The 20,804-nt window shown below is 42.2% G+C and overlaps 38 non-coding genes across 38 annotated transcripts; all 38 read left to right on the forward strand.

The window, feature by feature from the left end:
• Positions 1–333: 333 nt before the first annotated feature.
• LOC140022158 (5S ribosomal RNA) lies at positions 334–452 on the forward strand. Its single transcript, XR_011826140.1, has one exon. It is a non-coding gene; the product is annotated as a 5S ribosomal RNA (ribosomal RNA).
• Positions 453–869: 417 nt separating this feature from the next.
• LOC140032094 (5S ribosomal RNA) lies at positions 870–988 on the forward strand. Its single transcript, XR_011836020.1, has one exon. It is a non-coding gene; the product is annotated as a 5S ribosomal RNA (ribosomal RNA).
• A 418-nt stretch (positions 989–1,406) lies between these two features.
• On the forward strand, positions 1,407–1,525 carry LOC140022013 (5S ribosomal RNA). Its single transcript, XR_011825995.1, has one exon. It is a non-coding gene; the product is annotated as a 5S ribosomal RNA (ribosomal RNA).
• Positions 1,526–1,940: 415 nt separating this feature from the next.
• On the forward strand, positions 1,941–2,059 carry LOC140022159 (5S ribosomal RNA). The gene has a single exon (XR_011826141.1). It is a non-coding gene; the product is annotated as a 5S ribosomal RNA (ribosomal RNA).
• Positions 2,060–2,475: 416 nt separating this feature from the next.
• On the forward strand, positions 2,476–2,594 carry LOC140031712 (5S ribosomal RNA). Its single transcript, XR_011835635.1, has one exon. It is a non-coding gene; the product is annotated as a 5S ribosomal RNA (ribosomal RNA).
• Positions 2,595–3,006: 412 nt separating this feature from the next.
• LOC140024517 (5S ribosomal RNA) lies at positions 3,007–3,125 on the forward strand. Its single transcript, XR_011828491.1, has one exon. It is a non-coding gene; the product is annotated as a 5S ribosomal RNA (ribosomal RNA).
• A 417-nt stretch (positions 3,126–3,542) lies between these two features.
• Positions 3,543–3,661, forward strand: LOC140022160 (5S ribosomal RNA). Its single transcript, XR_011826142.1, has one exon. It is a non-coding gene; the product is annotated as a 5S ribosomal RNA (ribosomal RNA).
• A 417-nt stretch (positions 3,662–4,078) lies between these two features.
• Positions 4,079–4,197, forward strand: LOC140032095 (5S ribosomal RNA). The gene has a single exon (XR_011836021.1). It is a non-coding gene; the product is annotated as a 5S ribosomal RNA (ribosomal RNA).
• A 418-nt stretch (positions 4,198–4,615) lies between these two features.
• LOC140022014 (5S ribosomal RNA) lies at positions 4,616–4,734 on the forward strand. The gene has a single exon (XR_011825996.1). It is a non-coding gene; the product is annotated as a 5S ribosomal RNA (ribosomal RNA).
• Positions 4,735–5,149: 415 nt separating this feature from the next.
• Positions 5,150–5,268, forward strand: LOC140022161 (5S ribosomal RNA). Its single transcript, XR_011826143.1, has one exon. It is a non-coding gene; the product is annotated as a 5S ribosomal RNA (ribosomal RNA).
• A 416-nt stretch (positions 5,269–5,684) lies between these two features.
• On the forward strand, positions 5,685–5,803 carry LOC140031713 (5S ribosomal RNA). Its single transcript, XR_011835636.1, has one exon. It is a non-coding gene; the product is annotated as a 5S ribosomal RNA (ribosomal RNA).
• Positions 5,804–6,215: 412 nt separating this feature from the next.
• LOC140024518 (5S ribosomal RNA) lies at positions 6,216–6,334 on the forward strand. Its single transcript, XR_011828492.1, has one exon. It is a non-coding gene; the product is annotated as a 5S ribosomal RNA (ribosomal RNA).
• A 417-nt stretch (positions 6,335–6,751) lies between these two features.
• Positions 6,752–6,870, forward strand: LOC140022162 (5S ribosomal RNA). Its single transcript, XR_011826144.1, has one exon. It is a non-coding gene; the product is annotated as a 5S ribosomal RNA (ribosomal RNA).
• A 417-nt stretch (positions 6,871–7,287) lies between these two features.
• On the forward strand, positions 7,288–7,406 carry LOC140031826 (5S ribosomal RNA). Its single transcript, XR_011835751.1, has one exon. It is a non-coding gene; the product is annotated as a 5S ribosomal RNA (ribosomal RNA).
• A 418-nt stretch (positions 7,407–7,824) lies between these two features.
• Positions 7,825–7,943, forward strand: LOC140022015 (5S ribosomal RNA). The gene has a single exon (XR_011825997.1). It is a non-coding gene; the product is annotated as a 5S ribosomal RNA (ribosomal RNA).
• Positions 7,944–8,358: 415 nt separating this feature from the next.
• LOC140022163 (5S ribosomal RNA) lies at positions 8,359–8,477 on the forward strand. Its single transcript, XR_011826145.1, has one exon. It is a non-coding gene; the product is annotated as a 5S ribosomal RNA (ribosomal RNA).
• A 416-nt stretch (positions 8,478–8,893) lies between these two features.
• LOC140031714 (5S ribosomal RNA) lies at positions 8,894–9,012 on the forward strand. Its single transcript, XR_011835637.1, has one exon. It is a non-coding gene; the product is annotated as a 5S ribosomal RNA (ribosomal RNA).
• Positions 9,013–9,424: 412 nt separating this feature from the next.
• Positions 9,425–9,543, forward strand: LOC140024519 (5S ribosomal RNA). Its single transcript, XR_011828493.1, has one exon. It is a non-coding gene; the product is annotated as a 5S ribosomal RNA (ribosomal RNA).
• A 418-nt stretch (positions 9,544–9,961) lies between these two features.
• LOC140022164 (5S ribosomal RNA) lies at positions 9,962–10,080 on the forward strand. The gene has a single exon (XR_011826146.1). It is a non-coding gene; the product is annotated as a 5S ribosomal RNA (ribosomal RNA).
• A 417-nt stretch (positions 10,081–10,497) lies between these two features.
• Positions 10,498–10,616, forward strand: LOC140032097 (5S ribosomal RNA). Its single transcript, XR_011836023.1, has one exon. It is a non-coding gene; the product is annotated as a 5S ribosomal RNA (ribosomal RNA).
• Positions 10,617–11,034: 418 nt separating this feature from the next.
• On the forward strand, positions 11,035–11,153 carry LOC140022016 (5S ribosomal RNA). Its single transcript, XR_011825998.1, has one exon. It is a non-coding gene; the product is annotated as a 5S ribosomal RNA (ribosomal RNA).
• A 415-nt stretch (positions 11,154–11,568) lies between these two features.
• Positions 11,569–11,687, forward strand: LOC140022165 (5S ribosomal RNA). Its single transcript, XR_011826147.1, has one exon. It is a non-coding gene; the product is annotated as a 5S ribosomal RNA (ribosomal RNA).
• A 416-nt stretch (positions 11,688–12,103) lies between these two features.
• Positions 12,104–12,222, forward strand: LOC140031715 (5S ribosomal RNA). The gene has a single exon (XR_011835638.1). It is a non-coding gene; the product is annotated as a 5S ribosomal RNA (ribosomal RNA).
• A 412-nt stretch (positions 12,223–12,634) lies between these two features.
• LOC140024520 (5S ribosomal RNA) lies at positions 12,635–12,753 on the forward strand. The gene has a single exon (XR_011828494.1). It is a non-coding gene; the product is annotated as a 5S ribosomal RNA (ribosomal RNA).
• Positions 12,754–13,171: 418 nt separating this feature from the next.
• On the forward strand, positions 13,172–13,290 carry LOC140022167 (5S ribosomal RNA). The gene has a single exon (XR_011826149.1). It is a non-coding gene; the product is annotated as a 5S ribosomal RNA (ribosomal RNA).
• A 417-nt stretch (positions 13,291–13,707) lies between these two features.
• Positions 13,708–13,826, forward strand: LOC140022168 (5S ribosomal RNA). Its single transcript, XR_011826150.1, has one exon. It is a non-coding gene; the product is annotated as a 5S ribosomal RNA (ribosomal RNA).
• A 612-nt stretch (positions 13,827–14,438) lies between these two features.
• Positions 14,439–14,557, forward strand: LOC140021944 (5S ribosomal RNA). Its single transcript, XR_011825926.1, has one exon. It is a non-coding gene; the product is annotated as a 5S ribosomal RNA (ribosomal RNA).
• A 417-nt stretch (positions 14,558–14,974) lies between these two features.
• Positions 14,975–15,093, forward strand: LOC140022169 (5S ribosomal RNA). The gene has a single exon (XR_011826151.1). It is a non-coding gene; the product is annotated as a 5S ribosomal RNA (ribosomal RNA).
• Positions 15,094–15,509: 416 nt separating this feature from the next.
• Positions 15,510–15,628, forward strand: LOC140024005 (5S ribosomal RNA). Its single transcript, XR_011827972.1, has one exon. It is a non-coding gene; the product is annotated as a 5S ribosomal RNA (ribosomal RNA).
• Positions 15,629–16,044: 416 nt separating this feature from the next.
• LOC140021945 (5S ribosomal RNA) lies at positions 16,045–16,163 on the forward strand. Its single transcript, XR_011825927.1, has one exon. It is a non-coding gene; the product is annotated as a 5S ribosomal RNA (ribosomal RNA).
• A 417-nt stretch (positions 16,164–16,580) lies between these two features.
• On the forward strand, positions 16,581–16,699 carry LOC140022170 (5S ribosomal RNA). Its single transcript, XR_011826152.1, has one exon. It is a non-coding gene; the product is annotated as a 5S ribosomal RNA (ribosomal RNA).
• A 418-nt stretch (positions 16,700–17,117) lies between these two features.
• LOC140022171 (5S ribosomal RNA) lies at positions 17,118–17,236 on the forward strand. Its single transcript, XR_011826153.1, has one exon. It is a non-coding gene; the product is annotated as a 5S ribosomal RNA (ribosomal RNA).
• Positions 17,237–17,653: 417 nt separating this feature from the next.
• On the forward strand, positions 17,654–17,772 carry LOC140031827 (5S ribosomal RNA). The gene has a single exon (XR_011835752.1). It is a non-coding gene; the product is annotated as a 5S ribosomal RNA (ribosomal RNA).
• Positions 17,773–18,190: 418 nt separating this feature from the next.
• On the forward strand, positions 18,191–18,309 carry LOC140022017 (5S ribosomal RNA). Its single transcript, XR_011825999.1, has one exon. It is a non-coding gene; the product is annotated as a 5S ribosomal RNA (ribosomal RNA).
• Positions 18,310–18,725: 416 nt separating this feature from the next.
• Positions 18,726–18,844, forward strand: LOC140021946 (5S ribosomal RNA). The gene has a single exon (XR_011825928.1). It is a non-coding gene; the product is annotated as a 5S ribosomal RNA (ribosomal RNA).
• Positions 18,845–19,261: 417 nt separating this feature from the next.
• LOC140023980 (5S ribosomal RNA) lies at positions 19,262–19,380 on the forward strand. The gene has a single exon (XR_011827947.1). It is a non-coding gene; the product is annotated as a 5S ribosomal RNA (ribosomal RNA).
• A 416-nt stretch (positions 19,381–19,796) lies between these two features.
• LOC140024006 (5S ribosomal RNA) lies at positions 19,797–19,915 on the forward strand. Its single transcript, XR_011827973.1, has one exon. It is a non-coding gene; the product is annotated as a 5S ribosomal RNA (ribosomal RNA).
• A 416-nt stretch (positions 19,916–20,331) lies between these two features.
• LOC140022172 (5S ribosomal RNA) lies at positions 20,332–20,450 on the forward strand. The gene has a single exon (XR_011826154.1). It is a non-coding gene; the product is annotated as a 5S ribosomal RNA (ribosomal RNA).
• The last annotated feature ends 354 nt before the right edge of the window (positions 20,451–20,804 follow it).

Consider the following 20,804-nt stretch of genomic DNA (forward strand, 5'->3'; position numbering starts at 1 on the left):
TTTGCTTCTTGTCGAAGCGTGAAGGAGGATCTGAAGGCGCGAGACAAATCAGGAACGGTACGGTTCGATCAAAGCCCGGATCGTCGCTCAAATTTGTCGGCGCAAATGTATCAGCGCAAGCGTGAAGGATTGATTTCATGATAATTTAGAGTTGCGGGATGATGGAAAAAAAAAGGGGGCAAATCAATAACAAAAAAAAAATATGAAAGCAAATAAATAAAAGGATAATAGGAAAATGCTTGAATTGACGCTTAAAATGAATTTCGGTCTAGAAAAGCCACACTGCTTCGCAGGACGGGGTAGTTTAAAAGAATAAAGCGAAAGGAATATGGCGGGTGCGATCATACCAGCACTAATGCACCGGATCCCATCAGAACTTCGAAATTAAGCGTGTTTGGGCGAGAGTAGTACTTGGATTGGTGACCCCCTGGGAAGTCCTCGTGTTGCACCCCTCTCTTTTTTGTTTCGAAATCCAAATTTCCTATTCGGTCTTTATCCAATAGTAATTTAGTTCCGTCGGAACGATTGCTTAATATTTTGCTTCTTGTCGAAGTGTGAAGGAGGATCTGAAGGCGCGAGACAAATCAGGAACGGTACGGTTCGATCAAAGCCCGGATCGTCGCTCAAATTTGTCGGCGCAAATGTATCAGCGCAAGCGTGAAGGATTGATTTCATGATAATTTAGAGTTGCGGGATGATGGAAAAAAACAGGGGGCAAATCAATAACAAAAAAAAAATATGAAAGCAAATAAACAAAAAGGTAAGAGAAAAATGCTTGAATTGACGCTTAAAATGAATTTCGGTCTAGAAAAGCCACACTGCTTCGCAGGACGGGATGGTTTAAAAGAATAAAGCGAAAGGAACATGGCGGGTGCGATCATACCAGCACTAATGCACCGGATCCCATCAGAACTCCGAAGTTAAGCATGCTTGGGCGAGAGTAGTACTAGGATGGGTGACCCCTTGGGAATTCCTCTTGTTGCACCCCTCTTTTTTTTGTTTCGAAATCCAAATTTCCTATTCGTTCTTTATCCTGTAGTAATTTAGCTCCGTCGGAACGATTGCTTAATATTTTGCTTCTTGTCGAAGCGTGAAGGAGGATCTGAAGGCGCGAGACAAATCAGGAACGGTACGGCTCGATCAAAGCCCGGATCGTCGCTCAAATTTGTCGGCGCAAATGTATCAGCGCAAGCGTGAAGGATTGATTTCATGATAATTTAGAGCTGCGGGATGATGGAAAAAAACAGGGGGCAAATCAATAACAAAAAAAAAAATATGAAAGCAAATAAATAAAAGGATAATAGGAAAATGCTTGAATTGACGCTTAAAATGAATTTCGGTCTAGAAAAGCCACACTGCTTCGCAGGACGGGGTAGTTTAAAAGAATAAAGCGAAAGGAACATGGCGAGTGTGATCATACCAGCACTAATGCACCGGATCCCATCAGAACTCCGAAGTTAAGCATGCTTGGGCGAGAGTAGTACTAGGAAGGGTGACCCCCTGGGAATTCCTCTTGTTGCACCCCTCTCTATTTTGTTTCGAAATTCAAATTTTCTATTCGTTCTTTATCCTGTAGTAATTTAGGTCCTTCGGAACGATTGCTTCATATTTTGCTTTTTCTCGAAGCATGAAGGCGGATCTGAAGGCGCGAGACAAATCAGGAACGGTACGGCTCGATCAAAGCCCGGATCGTCGCTCAAATTTATCGGCGCAAATGTATCAGCGCAAGCGTGAAGGATTGATTTCATGATAATTTAGAGTTGCGGGATGATGGAAAAAAACAGGGGGCAAATCAATAACAAAAAAAATATGAAAGCAAATAAATAAAAGGATAATAGGAAAATGCTTGAATTGACGCTTAAAATGAATTTCGGTCTAGAAAATCAACACTGCTTCGCAGGACGGGGTAGTTTAAAAGAATAAAGCGAAAGGAATATGGCGGGTGCGATCATACCAGCACTAATGCACCGGATCCCATCAGAACTTCGAAATTAAGCGTGTTTGGGCGAGAGTAGTACTTGGATTGGTGACCCCCTGGGAAGTCCTCGTGTTGCACCCCTCTCTTTTTTGTTTCGAAATCCAAATTTCCTATTCGTTCTTTATCCTGCAGTAATTTAGCTCCGTCGGAACGATTGCTTAATATTTTGCTTCTTGTCGAAGCGTGAAGGAGGATCTGAAGGCGCGATACAAATCAGGAACGGTACGGCTCGATCAAAGCCCGGATCGTCGCTCAAATTTGTCGGCGCAAATGTATCAGCGCAAGCGTGAATGATTGATTTCATGATAATTTAGAGTTGCGGGATGATGGAAAAAAACAGGGGGCAAATCAATAACAAAAAAAAATATGAAAGCAAATAAATAAAAGGATAATAGGAAAATGCTTGAATTGACGCTTAAAATGAATTTCGGTCTAGAAAAGCCACACTGCTTCGCAGGACGGGGTAGTTTAAAAGAATAAAGCGAAAGGAACATGGCGGGTGCGATCATACCAGCACTAATGCACCGGATCCCATCAGAACTCCGAAGTTAAGCATGCTTGGGCGAGAGTAGTACTAGGATGGGTGACCCCCTGGGAAGTCCTCTTGTTGCACCCCTCTCTTTTTTGTTTCGAAATTCAAATTTTCTATTCGTTCTTTATCCTGTAGTAATTTAGGTCCTTCGGAACGATTGCTTTATATTTTGCTTCTTCTCGAAGCATGAAGGCGGATCTGAAGCGAGACAAATCAGGAACGGTACGGCTCGATCAAAGCCCGAATCGTCGCTCAAATTTGTCGGCGCAAATGTATCAGCGCAAGCGTGAAGGATTGATTTCATGATAATTTAGAGTTGCGGGATAATGGAAAAAAACAGGGGGCAAATCAATATAAAAAAAATTATGAAAGCAAATAAATAAAAGGATAATAGGAAAATGCTTGAATTGACGCTTAAAATGAATTTTGGTCTAGAAAAGCCACACTGCTTCGCAGGACGAGGTAGTTTAAAAGAATAAAGCGAAAGGAATATGGCGGGTGCGATCATACCAGCACTAATGCACCGGATCCCATCAGAACATCGAAATTAAGCGTGTTTGGGCGAGAGTAGTACTTGGATTGGTGACCCCCTGGGAAGTCCTCGTGTTGCACCCCTCTCTTTTTTGTTTCGAAATCCAAATTTCCTATTCGTTCTTTATCATGTAGTAATTTAGCTCTGTCGGAACGATTGCTTAATATTTTGCTTCTTGTCGAAGCGTGAAGGAGGATCTGAAGGCGCGAGACAAATCAGGAACGGTACGGTTCGATCAAAGCCCGGATCGTCGCTCAAATTTGTCGGCGCAAATGTATCAGCGCAAGCGTGAAGGATTGATTTCATGATAATTTAGAGTTGCGGGATGATGGAAAAAAAAAGGGGGCAAATCAATAACAAAAAAAAAATATGAAAGCAAATAAATAAAAGGATAATAGGAAAATGCTTGAATTGACGCTTAAAATGAATTTCGGTCTAGAAAAGCCACACTGCTTCGCAGGACGGGGTAGTTTAAAAGAATAAAGCGAAAGGAATATGGCGGGTGCGATCATACCAGCACTAATGCACCGGATCCCATCAGAACTTCGAAATTAAGCGTGTTTGGGCGAGAGTAGTACTTGGATTGGTGACCCCCTGGGAAGTCCTCGTGTTGCACCCCTCTCTTTTTTGTTTCGAAATCCAAATTTCCTATTCGGTCTTTATCCAATAGTAATTTAGTTCCGTCGGAACGATTGCTTAATATTTTGCTTCTTGTCGAAGTGTGAAGGAGGATCTGAAGGCGCGAGACAAATCAGGAACGGTACGGTTCGATCAAAGCCCGGATCGTCGCTCAAATTTGTCGGCGCAAATGTATCAGCGCAAGCGTGAAGGATTGATTTCATGATAATTTAGAGTTGCGGGATGATGGAAAAAAACAGGGGGCAAATCAATAACAAAAAAAAAATATGAAAGCAAATAAACAAAAAGGTAAGAGAAAAATGCTTGAATTGACGCTTAAAATGAATTTCGGTCTAGAAAAGCCACACTGCTTCGCAGGACGGGATGGTTTAAAAGAATAAAGCGAAAGGAACATGGCGGGTGCGATCATACCAGCACTAATGCACCGGATCCCATCAGAACTCCGAAGTTAAGCATGCTTGGGCGAGAGTAGTACTAGGATGGGTGACCCCTTGGGAATTCCTCTTGTTGCACCCCTCTTTTTTTTGTTTCGAAATCCAAATTTCCTATTCGTTCTTTATCCTGTAGTAATTTAGCTCCGTCGGAACGATTGCTTAATATTTTGCTTCTTGTCGAAGCGTGAAGGAGGATCTGAAGGCGCGAGACAAATCAGGAACGGTACGGCTCGATCAAAGCCCGGATCGTCGCTCAAATTTGTCGGCGCAAATGTATCAGCGCAAGCGTGAAGGATTGATTTCATGATAATTTAGAGCTGCGGGATGATGGAAAAAAACAGGGGGCAAATCAATAACAAAAAAAAAAATATGAAAGCAAATAAATAAAAGGATAATAGGAAAATGCTTGAATTGACGCTTAAAATGAATTTCGGTCTAGAAAAGCCACACTGCTTCGCAGGACGGGGTAGTTTAAAAGAATAAAGCGAAAGGAACATGGCGAGTGTGATCATACCAGCACTAATGCACCGGATCCCATCAGAACTCCGAAGTTAAGCATGCTTGGGCGAGAGTAGTACTAGGAAGGGTGACCCCCTGGGAATTCCTCTTGTTGCACCCCTCTCTTTTTTGTTTCGAAATTCAAATTTTCTATTCGTTCTTTATCCTGTAGTAATTTAGGTCCTTCGGAACGATTGCTTCATATTTTGCTTTTTCTCGAAGCATGAAGGCGGATCTGAAGGCGCGAGACAAATCAGGAACGGTACGGCTCGATCAAAGCCCGGATCGTCGCTCAAATTTATCGGCGCAAATGTATCAGCGCAAGCGTGAAGGATTGATTTCATGATAATTTAGAGTTGCGGGATGATGGAAAAAAACAGGGGGCAAATCAATAACAAAAAAAATATGAAAGCAAATAAATAAAAGGATAATAGGAAAATGCTTGAATTGACGCTTAAAATGAATTTCGGTCTAGAAAATCAACACTGCTTCGCAGGACGGGGTAGTTTAAAAGAATAAAGCGAAAGGAATATGGCGGGTGCGATCATACCAGCACTAATGCACCGGATCCCATCAGAACTTCGAAATTAAGCGTGTTTGGGCGAGAGTAGTACTTGGATTGGTGACCCCCTGGGAAGTCCTCGTGTTGCACCCCTCTCTTTTTTGTTTCGAAATCCAAATTTCCTATTCGTTCTTTATCCTGCAGTAATTTAGCTCCGTCGGAACGATTGCTTAATATTTTGCTTCTTGTCGAAGCGTGAAGGAGGATCTGAAGGCGCGATACAAATCAGGAACGGTACGGCTCGATCAAAGCCCGGATCGTCGCTCAAATTTGTCGGCGCAAATGTATCAGCGCAAGCGTGAATGATTGATTTCATGATAATTTAGAGTTGCGGGATGATGGAAAAAAACAGGGGGCAAATCAATAACAAAAAAAAATATGAAAGCAAATAAATAAAAGGATAATAGGAAAATGCTTGAATTGACGCTTAAAATGAATTTCGGTCTAGAAAAGCCACACTGCTTCGCAGGACGGGGTAGTTTAAAAGAATAAAGCGAAAGGAACATGGCGGGTGCGATCATACCAGCACTAATGCACCGGATCCCATCAGAACTCCGAAGTTAAGCATGCTTGGGCGAGAGTAGTACTAGGATGGGTGACCCCCTGGGAAGTCCTCTTGTTGCACCCCTCTCTTTTTTGTTTCGAAATTCAAATTTTCTATTCGTTCTTTATCCTGTAGTAATTTAGGTCCTTCGGAACGATTGCTTTATATTTTGCTTCTTCTCGAAGCATGAAGGCGGATCTGAAGCGAGACAAATCAGGAACGGTACGGCTCGATCAAAGCCCGAATCGTCGCTCAAATTTGTCGGCGCAAATGTATCAGCGCAAGCGTGAAGGATTGATTTCATGATAATTTAGAGTTGCGGGATAATGGAAAAAAACAGGGGGCAAATCAATATAAAAAAAATTATGAAAGCAAATAAATAAAAGGATAATAGGAAAATGCTTGAATTGACGCTTAAAATGAATTTTGGTCTAGAAAAGCCACACTGCTTCGCAGGACGAGGTAGTTTAAAAGAATAAAGCGAAAGGAATATGGCGGGTGCGATCATACCAGCACTAATGCACCGGATCCCATCAGAACATCGAAATTAAGCGTGTTTGGGCGAGAGTAGTACTTGGATTGGTGACCCCCTGGGAAGTCCTCGTGTTGCACCCCTCTCTTTTTTGTTTCGAAATCCAAATTTCCTATTCGTTCTTTATCATGTAGTAATTTAGCTCTGTCGGAACGATTGCTTAATATTTTGCTTCTTGTCGAAGCGTGAAGGAGGATCTGAAGGCGCGAGACAAATCAGGAACGGTACGGTTCGATCAAAGCCCGGATCGTCGCTCAAATTTGTCGGCGCAAATGTATCAGCGCAAGCGTGAAGGATTGATTTCATGATAATTTAGAGTTGCGGGATGATGGAAAAAAAAAGGGGGCAAATCAATAACAAAAAAAAAATATGAAAGCAAATAAATAAAAGGATAATAGGAAAATGCTTGAATTGACGCTTAAAATGAATTTCGGTCTAGAAAAGCCACACTGCTTCGCAGGACGGGGTAGTTTAAAAGAATAAAGCGAAAGGAATATGGCGGGTGCGATCATACCAGCACTAATGCACCGGATCCCATCAGAACTTCGAAATTAAGCGTGTTTGGGCGAGAGTAGTACTTGGATTGGTGACCCCCTGGGAAGTCCTCGTGTTGCACCCCTCTCTTTTTTGTTTCGAAATCCAAATTTCCTATTCGGTCTTTATCCAATAGTAATTTAGTTCCGTCGGAACGATTGCTTAATATTTTGCTTCTTGTCGAAGTGTGAAGGAGGATCTGAAGGCGCGAGACAAATCAGGAACGGTACGGTTCGATCAAAGCCCGGATCGTCGCTCAAATTTGTCGGCGCAAATGTATCAGCGCAAGCGTGAAGGATTGATTTCATGATAATTTAGAGTTGCGGGATGATGGAAAAAAACAGGGGGCAAATCAATAACAAAAAAAAAATATGAAAGCAAATAAACAAAAAGGTAAGAGAAAAATGCTTGAATTGACGCTTAAAATGAATTTCGGTCTAGAAAAGCCACACTGCTTCGCAGGACGGGATGGTTTAAAAGAATAAAGCGAAAGGAACATGGCGGGTGCGATCATACCAGCACTAATGCACCGGATCCCATCAGAACTCCGAAGTTAAGCATGCTTGGGCGAGAGTAGTACTAGGATGGGTGACCCCCTGGGAATTCCTCTTGTTGCACCCCTCTTTTTTTTGTTTCGAAATCCAAATTTCCTATTCGTTCTTTATCCTGTAGTAATTTAGCTCCGTCGGAACGATTGCTTAATATTTTGCTTCTTGTCGAAGCGTGAAGGAGGATCTGAAGGCGCGAGACAAATCAGGAACGGTACGGCTCGATCAAAGCCCGGATCGTCGCTCAAATTTGTCGGCGCAAATGTATCAGCGCAAGCGTGAAGGATTGATTTCATGATAATTTAGAGCTGCGGGATGATGGAAAAAAACAGGGGGCAAATCAATAACAAAAAAAAAAATATGAAAGCAAATAAATAAAAGGATAATAGGAAAATGCTTGAATTGACGCTTAAAATGAATTTCGGTCTAGAAAAGCCACACTGCTTCGCAGGACGGGGTAGTTTAAAAGAATAAAGCGAAAGGAACATGGCGAGTGTGATCATACCAGCACTAATGCACCGGATCCCATCAGAACTCCGAAGTTAAGCATGCTTGGGCGAGAGTAGTACTAGGAAGGGTGACCCCCTGGGAATTCCTCTTGTTGCACCCCTCTCTATTTTGTTTCGAAATTCAAATTTTCTATTCGTTCTTTATCCTGTAGTAATTTAGGTCCTTCGGAACGATTGCTTCATATTTTGCTTTTTCTCGAAGCATGAAGGCGGATCTGAAGGCGCGAGACAAATCAGGAACGGTACGGCTCGATCAAAGCCCGGATCGTCGCTCAAATTTATCGGCGCAAATGTATCAGCGCAAGCGTGAAGGATTGATTTCATGATAATTTAGAGTTGCGGGATGATGGAAAAAAACAGGGGGCAAATCAATAACAAAAAAAATATGAAAGCAAATAAATAAAAGGATAATAGGAAAATGCTTGAATTGACGCTTAAAATGAATTTCGGTCTAGAAAATCAACACTGCTTCGCAGGACGGGGTAGTTTAAAAGAATAAAGCGAAAGGAATATGGCGGGTGCGATCATACCAGCACTAATGCACCGGATCCCATCAGAACTTCGAAATTAAGCGTGTTTGGGCGAGAGTAGTACTTGGATTGGTGACCCCCTGGGAAGTCCTCGTGTTGCACCCCTCTCTTTTTTGTTTCGAAATCCAAATTTCCTATTCGTTCTTTATCCTGCAGTAATTTAGCTCCGTCGGAACGATTGCTTAATATTTTGCTTCTTGTCGAAGCGTGAAGGAGGATCTGAAGGCGCGATACAAATCAGGAACGGTACGGCTCGATCAAAGCCCGGATCGTCGCTCAAATTTGTCGGCGCAAATGTATCAGCGCAAGCGTGAATGATTGATTTCATGATAATTTAGAGTTGCGGGATGATGGAAAAAAACAGGGGGCAAATCAATAACAAAAAAAAATATGAAAGCAAATAAATAAAAGGATAATAGGAAAATGCTTGAATTGACGCTTAAAATGAATTTCGGTCTAGAAAAGCCACACTGCTTCGCAGGACGGGGTAGTTTAAAAGAATAAAGCGAAAGGAACATGGCGGGTGCGATCATACCAGCACTAATGCACCGGATCCCATCAGAACTCCGAAGTTAAGCATGCTTGGGCGAGAGTAGTACTAGGATGGGTGACCCCCTGGGAAGTCCTCTTGTTGCACCCCTCTCTTTTTTGTTTCGAAATTCAAATTTTCTATTCGTTCTTTATCCTGTAGTAATTTAGGTCCTTCGGAACGATTGCTTTATATTTTGCTTCTTCTCGAAGCATGAAGGCGGATCTGAAGCGAGACAAATCAGGAACGGTACGGCTCGATCAAAGCCCGAATCGTCGCTCAAATTTGTCGGCGCAAATGTATCAGCGCAAGCGTGAAGGATTGATTTCATGATAATTTAGAGTTGCGGGATAATGGAAAAAAACAGGGGGCAAATCAATATAAAAAAAATTATGAAAGCAAATAAATAAAAGGATAATAGGAAAATGCTTGAATTGACGCTTAAAATGAATTTTGGTCTAGAAAAGCCACACTGCTTCGCAGGACGAGGTAGTTTAAAAGAATAAAGCGAAAGGAAAATGGCGGGTGCGATCATACCAGCACTAATGCACCGGATCCCATCAGAACATCGAAATTAAGCGTGTTTGGGCGAGAGTAGTACTTGGATTGGTGACCCCCTGGGAAGTCCTCGTGTTGCACCCCTCTCTTTTTTGTTTCGAAATCCAAATTTCCTATTCGTTCTTTATCATGTAGTAATTTAGCTCTGTCGGAACGATTGCTTAATATTTTGCTTCTTGTCGAAGCGTGAAGGAGGATCTGAAGGCGCGAGACAAATCAGGAACGGTACGGTTCGATCAAAGCCCGGATCGTCGCTCAAATTTGTCGGCGCAAATGTATCAGCGCAAGCGTGAAGGATTGATTTCATGATAATTTAGAGTTGCGGGATGATGGAAAAAAAAAGGGGGCAAATCAATAACAAAAAAAAAAATATGAAAGCAAATAAATAAAAGGATAATAGGAAAATGCTTGAATTGACGCTTAAAATGAATTTCGGTCTAGAAAAGCCACACTGCTTCGCAGGACGGGGTAGTTTAAAAGAATAAAGCGAAAGGAATATGGCGGGTGCGATCATACCAGCACTAATGCACCGGATCCCATCAGAACTTCGAAATTAAGCGTGTTTGGGCGAGAGTAGTACTTGGATTGGTGACCCCCTGGGAAGTCCTCGTGTTGCACCCCTCTCTTTTTTGTTTCGAAATCCAAATTTCCTATTCGGTCTTTATCCAATAGTAATTTAGTTCCGTCGGAACGATTGCTTAATATTTTGCTTCTTGTCGAAGTGTGAAGGAGGATCTGAAGGCGCGAGACAAATCAGGAACGGTACGGTTCGATCAAAGCCCGGATCGTCGCTCAAATTTGTCGGCGCAAATGTATCAGCGCAAGCGTGAAGGATTGATTTCATGATAATTTAGAGTTGCGGGATGATGGAAAAAAACAGGGGGCAAATCAATAACAAAAAAAAAATATGAAAGCAAATAAACAAAAAGGTAAGAGAAAAATGCTTGAATTGACGCTTAAAATGAATTTCGGTCTAGAAAAGCCACACTGCTTCGCAGGACGGGATGGTTTAAAAGAATAAAGCGAAAGGAACATGGCGGGTGCGATCATACCAGCACTAATGCACCGGATCCCATCAGAACTCCGAAGTTAAGCATGCTTGGGCGAGAGTAGTACTAGGATGGGTGACCCCTTGGGAATTCCTCTTGTTGCACCCCTCTTTTTTTTGTTTCGAAATCCAAATTTCCTATTCGTTCTTTATCCTGTAGTAATTTAGCTCCGTCGGAACGATTGCTTAATATTTTGCTTCTTGTCGAAGCGTGAAGGAGGATCTGAAGGCGCGAGACAAATCAGGAACGGTACGGCTCGATCAAAGCCCGGATCGTCGCTCAAATTTGTCGGCGCAAATGTATCAGCGCAAGCGTGAAGGATTGATTTCATGATAATTTAGAGCTGCGGGATGATGGAAAAAAACAGGGGGCAAATCAATAACAAAAAAAAAAATATGAAAGCAAATAAATAAAAGGATAATAGGAAAATGCTTGAATTGACGCTTAAAATGAATTTCGGTCTAGAAAAGCCACACTGCTTCGCAGGACGGGGTAGTTTAAAAGAATAAAGCGAAAGGAACATGGCGAGTGTGATCATACCAGCACTAATGCACCGGATCCCATCAGAACTCCGAAGTTAAGCATGCTTGGGCGAGAGTAGTACTAGGAAGGGTGACCCCCTGGGAATTCCTCTTGTTGCACCCCTCTCTTTTTTGTTTCGAAATTCAAATTTTCTATTCGTTCTTTATCCTGTAGTAATTTAGGTCCTTCGGAACGATTGCTTCATATTTTGCTTTTTCTCGAAGCATGAAGGCGGATCTGAAGGCGCGAGACAAATCAGGAACGGTACGGCTCGATCAAAGCCCGGATCGTCGCTCAAATTTATCGGCGCAAATGTATCAGCGCAAGCGTGAAGGATTGATTTCATGATAATTTAGAGTTGCGGGATGATGGAAAAAAACAGGGGGCAAATCAATAACAAAAAAAATATGAAAGCAAATAAATAAAAGGATAATAGGAAAATGCTTGAATTGACGCTTAAAATGAATTTCGGTCTAGAAAATCAACACTGCTTCGCAGGACGGGGTAGTTTAAAAGAATAAAGCGAAAGGAATATGGCGGGTGCGATCATACCAGCACTAATGCACCGGATCCCATCAGAACTTCGAAATTAAGCGTGTTTGGGCGAGAGTAGTACTTGGATTGGTGACCCCCTGGGAAGTCCTCGTGTTGCACCCCTCTCTTTTTTGTTTCGAAATCCAAATTTCCTATTCGTTCTTTATCCTGCAGTAATTTAGCTCCGTCGGAACGATTGCTTAATATTTTGCTTCTTGTCGAAGCGTGAAGGAGGATCTGAAGGCGCGATACAAATCAGGAACGGTACGGCTCGATCAAAGCCCGGATCGTCGCTCAAATTTGTCGGCGCAAATGTATCAGCGCAAGCGTGAATGATTGATTTCATGATAATTTAGAGTTGCGGGATGATGGAAAAAAACAGGGGGCAAATCAATAACAAAAAAAAATATGAAAGCAAATAAATAAAAGGATAATAGGAAAATGCTTGAATTGACGCTTAAAATGAATTTCGGTCTAGAAAAGCCACACTGCTTCGCAGGACGGGGTAGTTTAAAAGAATAAAGCGAAAGGAACATGGCGGGTGCGATCATACCAGCACTAATGCACCGGATCCCATCAGAACTCCGAAGTTAAGCATGCTTGGGCGAGAGTAGTACTAGGATGGGTGACCCCCTGGGAAGTCCTCTTGTTGCACCCCTCTCTTTTTTGTTTCGAAATTCAAATTTTCTATTCGTTCTTTATCCTGTAGTAATTTAGGTCCTTCGGAACGATTGCTTTATATTTTGCTTCTTCTCGAAGCATGAAGGCGGATCTGAAGCGAGACAAATCAGGAACGGTACGGCTCGATCAAAGCCCGAATCGTCGCTCAAATTTGTCGGCGCAAATGTATCAGCGCAAGCGTGAAGGATTGATTTCATGATAATTTAGAGTTGCGGGATAATGGAAAAAAACAGGGGGCAAATCAATATAAAAAAAATTATGAAAGCAAATAAATAAAAGGATAATAGGAAAATGCTTGAATTGACGCTTAAAATGAATTTTGGTCTAGAAAAGCCACACTGCTTCGCAGGACGAGGTAGTTTAAAAGAATAAAGCGAAAGGACTATGGCGGGTGCGATCATACCAGCACTAATGCACCGGATCCCATCAGAACATCGAAATTAAGCGTGTTTGGGCGAGAGTAGTACTTGGATTGGTGACCCCCTGGGAAGTCCTCGTGTTGCACCCCTCTCTTTTTTGTTTCGAAATCCAAATTTCCTATTCGTTCTTTATCATGTAGTAATTTAGCTCTGTCGGAACGATTGCTTAATATTTTGCTTCTTGTCGAAGCGTGAAGGAGGATCTGAAGGCGCGAGACAAATCAGGAACGGTACGGTTCGATCAAAGCCCGGATCGTCGCTCAAATTTGTCGGCGCAAATGTATCAGCGCAAGCGTGAAGGATTGATTTCATGATAATTTAGAGTTGCGGGATGATGGAAAAAAAAAGGGGGCAAATCAATAACAAAAAAAAAAATATGAAAGCAAATAAATAAAAGGATAATAGGAAAATGCTTGAATTGACGCTTAAAATGAATTTCGGTCTAGAAAAGCCACACTGCTTCGCAGGACGGGATAGTTTAAAAGAATAAAGCGAAAGGAATATGGCGGGTGCGATCATACCAGCACTAATGCACCGGATCCCATCAGAACTTCGAAATTAAGCGTGTTTGGGCGAGAGTAGTACTTGGATTGGTGACCCCCTGGGAAGTCCTCGTGTTGCACCCCTCTCTTTTTTGTTTCGAAATCCAAATTTCCTATTCGGTCTTTATCCAATAGTAATTTAGTTCCGTCGGAACGATTGCTTAATATTTTGCTTCTTGTCGAAGTGTGAAGGAGGATCTGAAGGCGCGAGACAAATCAGGAACGGTACGGTTCGATCAAAGCCCGGATCGTCGCTCAAATTTGTCGGCGCAAATGTATCAGCGCAAGCGTGAAGGATTGATTTCATGATAATTTAGAGTTGCGGGATGATGGAAAAAAAAAGGGGGCAAATCAATAACAAAAAAAAAATATGAAAGCAAATAAATAAAAGGATAATAGGAAAATGCTTGAATTGACGCTTAAAATGAATTTCGGTCTAGAAAAGCCACACTGCTTCGCAGGACGGGATAGTTTAAAAGAATAAAGCGAAAGGAATATGGCGGGTGCGATCATACCAGCACTAATGCACCGGATCCCATCAGAACTTCGAAATTAAGCGTGTTTGGGCGAGAGTAGTACTTGGATTGGTGACCCCCTGGGAAGTCCTCGTGTTGCACCCCTCTCTTTTTTGTTTCGAAATCCAAATTTCCTATTCGGTCTTTATCCAATAGTAATTTAGCTCCGTCGGAACGATTGCTTAATATTTTGCTTCTTGTCGAAGCGTGAAGGAGGATCTGAAGGCGCGAGACAAATCAGGAACGGTACGGCTCGATCAAAGCCCGGATCGTCGCTCAAATTTGTCGGCGCAAATGTATCAGCGCAAGCGTGAAGGATTGATTTCATGATAATTTAGAGCTGCGGGATGATGGAAAAAAACAGGGGGCAAATCAATAACAAAAAAAAAAATATGAAAGCAAATAAATAAAAGGATAATAGGAAAATGCTTGAATTGACGCTTAAAATGAATTTCGGTCTAGAAAAGCCACACTGCTTCGCAGGACGGGGTAGTTTAAAAGAATAAAGCGAAAGGAACATGGCGAGTGTGATCATACCAGCACTAATGCACCGGATCCCATCAGAACTCCGAAGTCAAAAAAAAATATGAAAGCAAATAAACAAAAGGGTAAGAGAAAAATGCTTGAATTGACGCTTAAAATGAATTTCGGTCTAGAAAAGCCACACTGCTTCGCAGGACGGGATGGTTTAAAAGAATAAACCGAAAGGAACATGGCGGGTGCGATCATACCAGCACTAATGCACCGGATCCCATCAGAACTCCGAAGTTAAGCATGCTTGGGCGACAGTAGTACTAGGATGGGTGACCCCCTGGGAATTCCTCTTGTTGCACCCCTCTTTTTTTTGTTTCGAAATCCAAATTTCCTATTCGTTCTTTATCCTGTAGTAATTTAGCTCCGTCGGAACGATTGCTTAATATTTTGCTTCTTGTCGAAGCGTGAAGGAGGATCTGAAGGCGCGAGACAAATCAGGAACGGTACGGCTCGATCAAAGCCCGGATCGTCGCTCAAATTTGTCGGCGCAAATGTATCAGCGCAAGCGTGAAGGATTGATTTCATGATAATTTAGAGTTGCGGGATGATGGAAAAAAACAGGGGGCAAATCAATAACAAAAAAAAAATATGAAAGCAAATAAATAAAAGGATAATAGGAAAATGCTTGAATTGACGCTTAAAATGAATTTCGGTCTAGAAAAGCCACACTGCTTCGCAGGACGGGGTAGTTTAAAAGAATAAAGCGAAAGGAATATGGCGGGTGCGATCATACCAGCACTAATGCACCGGATCCCATCAGAACTTCGAAATTAAGCGTGTTTGGGCGAGAGTAGTACTTGGATTGGTGACCCCCTGGGAAGTCCTCGTGTTGCACCCCTCTCTTTTTTGTTTCGAAATCCAAATTTCCTATTCGTTCTTTATCCTGTAGTAATTTAGCTCCGTCGGAACGATTGCTTAATATTTTGCTTCTTGTCGAAGCGTGAATGAGGATCTGAAGGCGCGAGACAAATCAGGAACGGTACGGCTCGATCAAAACCCGGATCGTCGCTCAAATTTGTCGGCGCAAATGTATCAGCGCAAGCGTGAAGGATTGATTTCATGATAATTTAGAGTTGCGGGATGATGGAAAAAAACAGGGGGCAAATCAATAACAAAAAAAAATATGAAAGCAAATAAATAAAAGGATAATAGGAAAATGCTTGAATTGACGCTTAAAATGAATTTCGGTCTAGAAAAGTCACACTGCTTCGCAGGACGGGGTAGTTTAAAAGAATAAAGCGAAAGGAATATGGTGGGTGCGATCATACCAGCACTAATGCACCGGATCCCATCAGAACTTCGAAATTAAGCGTGTTTGGGCGAGAGTAGTACTTGGATTGGTGATCCCCTGGGAAGTCCTCGTGTTGCACCCCTCTCTTTTTTGTTTCGAAATCCAAATTTCCTATTCGTTCTTTATCCTGCAGTAATTTAGCTCCGTCGGAACGATTGCTTAATATTTTGCTTCTTGTCGAAGCGTGAAGGAGGATCTGAAGGCGCGAGACAAATCAGGAACGGTACGGCTCGATCAAAGCCCGGATCGTCGCTCAAATTTGTCGGCGCAAATGTATCAGCGCAAGCGTGAATGATTGATTTCATGATAATTTAGAGTTGTGGGATGATGGAAAAAAACAGGGGGCAAATCAATAACAAAAAAAAATATGAAAGCAAATAAATAAAAGGATAATAGGAAAATGCTTGAATTGACGCTTAAAATGAATTTCGGTCTAGAAAAGCCACACTGCTTCGCAGGACGGGATGGTTTAAAAGAATAAAGCGAAAGGAACATGGCGGGTGCGATCATACCAGCACTAATGCACCGGATCCCATCAGAACTCCGAAGTTAAGCATGCTTGGGCGACAGTAGTACTAGGATGGGTGACCCCCTGGGAATTCCTCTTGTTGCACCCCTCTTTTTTTTGTTTCGAAATCCAAATTTCCTATTCGTTCTTTATCCTGTAGTAATTTAGCTCCGTCGGAACGATTGCTTAATATTTTGCTTCTTGTCGAAGCGTGAAGGAGGATCTGAAGGCGCGAGACAAATCAGGAACGGTACGGCTCGATCAAAGCCCGGATCGTCGCTCAAATTTGTCGGCGCAAATGTATCAGCGCAAGCGTGAATGATTGATTTCATGATAATTTAGAGTTGCGGGATGATGGAAAAAAACAGGGGGCAAATCAATAACAAAAAAAAAATATGAAAGCAAATAAATAAAAGGATAATAGGAAAATGCTTGAATTGACGCTTAAAATGAATTTCGGTCTAGAAAAGCCACACTGCTTCGCAGGACAGGGTAGTTTAAAAGAATAAAGCGAAAGGAATATGGCGGGTGCGATCATACCAGCACTAATGCACCGGATCCCATCAGAACTTCGAAATTAAGCGTGTTTGGGCGAGAGTAGTACTTGGATTGGTGACCCCCTGGGAAGTCCTCGTGTTGCACCCCTCTCTTTTTTGTTTCGAAATCCAAATTTCCTATTCGTTCTTTATCCTGTAGTAATTTAGCTCCGTCGGAACGATTGCTTAATATTTTGCTTCTTGTCGAAGCGTGAATGAGGATCTGAAGGCGCGAGACAAATCAGGAACGGTACGGCTCGATCAAAGCCCGGATCGTCGCTCAAATTTGTCGGCGCAAATGTATCAGCGCAAGCGTGAAGGATTGATTTCATGATAATTTAGAGTTGCGGGATGATGGAAAAAAAAAGGGGGCAAATCAATAACAAAAAAAAAAATATGAAAGCAAATAAATAAAAGGATAATAGGAAAATGCTTGAATTGACGCTTAAAATGAATTTCGGTCTAGAAAAGCCACACTGCTTCGCAGGACGGGATAGTTTAAAAGAATAAAGCGAAAGGAATATGGCGGGTGCGATCATACCAGCACTAATGCACCGGATCCCATCAGAACTTCGAAATTAAGCGTGTTTGGGCGAGAGTAGTACTTGGATTGGTGACCCCCTGGGAAGTCCTCGTGTTGCACCCCTCTCTTTTTTGTTTCCAAATCCAAATTTCCTATTCGGTCTTTATCCAATAGTAATTTAGTTCCGTCGGAACGATTGCTTAATATTTTGCTTCTTGTCGAAGTGTGAAGGAGGATCTGAAGGCGCGAGACAAATCAGGAACGGTACGGTTCGATCAAAGCCCGGATCGTCGCTCAAATTTGTCGGCGCAAATGTATCAGCGCAAGCGTGAAGGATTGATTTCATGATAATTTAGAGTTGCGGGATGATGGAAAAAAACAGGGGGCAAATCAATAACAAAAAAAAAATATGAAAGCAAATAAACAAAAAGGTAAGAGAAAAATGCTTTAATTGACGCTTAAAATGAATTTCGGTCTAGAAAAGCCACACTGCTTCGCAGGACGGGATGGTTTAAAAGAATAAAGCGAAAGGAACATGGCGGGTGCGATCATACCAGCACTAATGCACCGGATCCCATCAGAACTCCGAAGTTAAGCATGCTTGGGCGAGAGTAGTACTAGGATGGGTGACCCCCTGGGAATTCCTCTTGTTGCACCCCTCTTTTTTTTGTTTCGAAATCCAAATTTCCTATTCGTTCTTTATCCTGTAGTAATTTAGCTCCGTCGGAACGATTGCTTAATATTTTGCTTCTTGTCGAAGCGTGAAGGAGGATCTGAAGGCGCGAGACAAATCAGGAACGGTACGGCTCGATCAAAGCCCGGATCGTCGCTCAAATTTGTCGGCGCAAATGTATCAGCGCAAGCGTGAAGGATTGATTTCATGATAATTTAGAGCTGCGGGATGATGGAAAAAAACAGGGGGCAAATCAATAACAAAAAAAAAAATATGAAAGCAAATAAATAAAAGGATAATAGGAAAATGCTTGAATTGACGCTTAAAATGAATTTCGGTCTAGAAAAGCCACACTGCTTCGCAGGACGGGGTAGTTTAAAAGAATAAAGCGAAAGGAACATGGCGAGTGTGATCATACCAGCACTAATGCACCGGATCCCATCAGAACTCCGAAGTTAAGCATGCTTGGGCGAGAGTAGTACTAGGAAGGGTGACCCCCTGGGAATTCCTCTTGTTGCACCCCTCTCTTTTTTGTTTCGAAATTCAAATTTTCTATTCGTTCTTTATCCTGTAGTAATTTAGGTCCTTCGGAACAATTGCTTCATATTTTGCTTTTTCTCGAAGCATGAAGGCGGATCTGAAGGCGCGAGACAAATCAGGAACGGTACGGCTCGATCAAAGCCCGGATCGTCGCTCAAATTTGTCGGCGCAAATGTATCAGCGCAAGCGTGAAGGATTGATTTCATGATAATTTAGAGTTGCGGGATGATGGAAAAAAACAGGGGGCAAATCAATAACAAAAAAAAATATGAAAGCAAATAAACAAAAGGGTAAGAGAAAAATGCTTGAATTGACGCTTAAAATGAATTTCGGTCTAGAAAAGCCACACTGCTTCGCAGGACGGGATGGTTTAAAAGAATAAAGTGAAAGGAACATGGCGGGTGCGATCATACCAGCACTAATGCACCGGATCCCATCAGAACTCCGAAGTTAAGCATGCTTGGGCGACAGTAGTACTAGGATGGGTGACCCCCTGGGAATTCCTCTTGTTGCACCCCTCTTTTTTTTGTTTCGAAATCCAAATTTCCTATTCGTTCTTTATCCTGTAGTAATTTAGCTCCGTCGGAACGATTGCTTAATATTTTGCTTCTTGTCGAAGCGTGAAGGAGGATCTGAAGGCGCGAGACAAATCAGGAACGGTACGGCTCGATCAAAGCCCGGATCGTCGCTCAAATTTGTCGGCGCAAATGTATCAGCGCAAGCGTGAAGGATTGATTTCATGATAATTTAGAGTTGCGGGATGATGGAAAAAAACAGGGGGCAAATCAATAACAAAAAAAAAATATGAAAGCAAATAAATAAAAGGATAATAGGAAAATGCTTGAATTGACGCTTAAAATGAATTTCGGTCTAGAAAAGCCACACTGCTTCGCAGGACGGGGTAGTTTAAAAGAATAAAGCGAAAGGAATATGGCGGGTGCGATCATACCAGCACTAATGCACCGGATCCCATCAGAACTTCGGAATTAAGCGTGTTTGGGCGAGAGTAGTACTTGGATTGGTGACCCCCTGGGAAGTCCTCGTGTTGCACCCCTCTCTTTTTTGTTTCGAAATCCAAATTTCCTATTCGTTCTTTATCCTGTAGTAATTTAGCTCCGTCGGAACGATTGCTTAATATTTTGCTTCTTGTCGAAGCGTGAATGAGGATCTGAAGGCGCGAGACAAATCAGGAACGGTACGGCTCGATCAAAGCCCGGATCGTCGCTCAAATTTGTCGGCGCAAATGTATCAGCGCAAGCGTGAAGGATTGATTTCATGATAATTTAGAGTTGCGGGATGATGGAAAAAAACAGGGGGCAAATCAATAACAAAAAAAAATATGAAAGCAAATAAATAAAAGGATAATAGGAAAATGCTTGAATTGACGCTTAAAATGAATTTCGGTCTAGAAAAGGCACACTGCTTCGCAGGACGGGGTAGTTTAAAAGAATAAAGCGAAAGGAATATGGTGGGTGCGATCATACCAGCACTAATGCACCGGATCCCATCAGAACTTCGAAATTAAGCGTGTTTGGGCGAGAGTAGTACTTGGATTGGTGATCCCCTGGGAAGTCCTCGTGTTGCACCCCTCTCTTTTTTGTTTCGAAATCCAAATTTCCTATTCGTTCTTTATCCTGCAGTAATTTAGCTCCGTCGGAACGATTGCTTAATATTTTGCTTCTTGTCGAAGCGTGAAGGAGGATCTGAAGGCGCGAGACAAATCAGGAACGGTACGGCTCGATCAAAGCCCGGATCGTCGCTCAAATTTGTCGGCGCAAATGTATCAGCGCAAGCGTGAATGATTGATTTCATGATAATTTAGAGTTGTGGGATGATGGAAAAAAACAGGGGGCAAATCAATAACAAAAAAAAATATGAAAGCAAATAAATAAAAGGATAATAGGAAAATGCTTGAATTGACGCTTAAAATGAATTTCGGTCTAGAAAAGCCACACTGCTTCGCAGGACGGGGTAGTTTAAAAGAATAAAGCGAAAGAAATATGGCGGGTGCGATCATACCAGCACTAATGCACCGGATCCCATCAGAACTTCGAAATTAAGCGTGTTTGGGCGAGAGTAGTACTTGGATTGGTGACCCCCTGGGAAGTCCTCGTGTTGCACCCCTCTCTTTTTTGTTTCGAAATCCAAATTTCCTATTCGTTCTTTATCCTGCAGTAATTTAGCTCCGTCGGAACGATTGCTTAATATTTTGCTTCTTGTCGAAGCGTGAAGGAGGATCTGAAGGCGCGAGACAAATCAGGAACGGTACGGCTCGATCAAAGCCCGGATCGTCGCTCAAATTTGTCGGCGCAAATGTATCAGCGCAAGCGTGAAGGATTGATTTCATGATAATTTAGAGTTGCGGGATGATGGAAAAAAACAGGGGGCAAATCAATAACAAAAAAAAATATGAAAGCAAATAAATAAAAGGATAATAGGAAAATGCTTGAATTGACGCTTAAAATGAATTTCGGTCTA

The sequence above is a fragment of the Coffea arabica genome, chromosome 11e (assembly GCF_036785885.1).
Source record: "Coffea arabica cultivar ET-39 chromosome 11e, Coffea Arabica ET-39 HiFi, whole genome shotgun sequence".
In the NCBI taxonomy this organism is placed as follows: domain Eukaryota; kingdom Viridiplantae; phylum Streptophyta; class Magnoliopsida; order Gentianales; family Rubiaceae; genus Coffea; species Coffea arabica.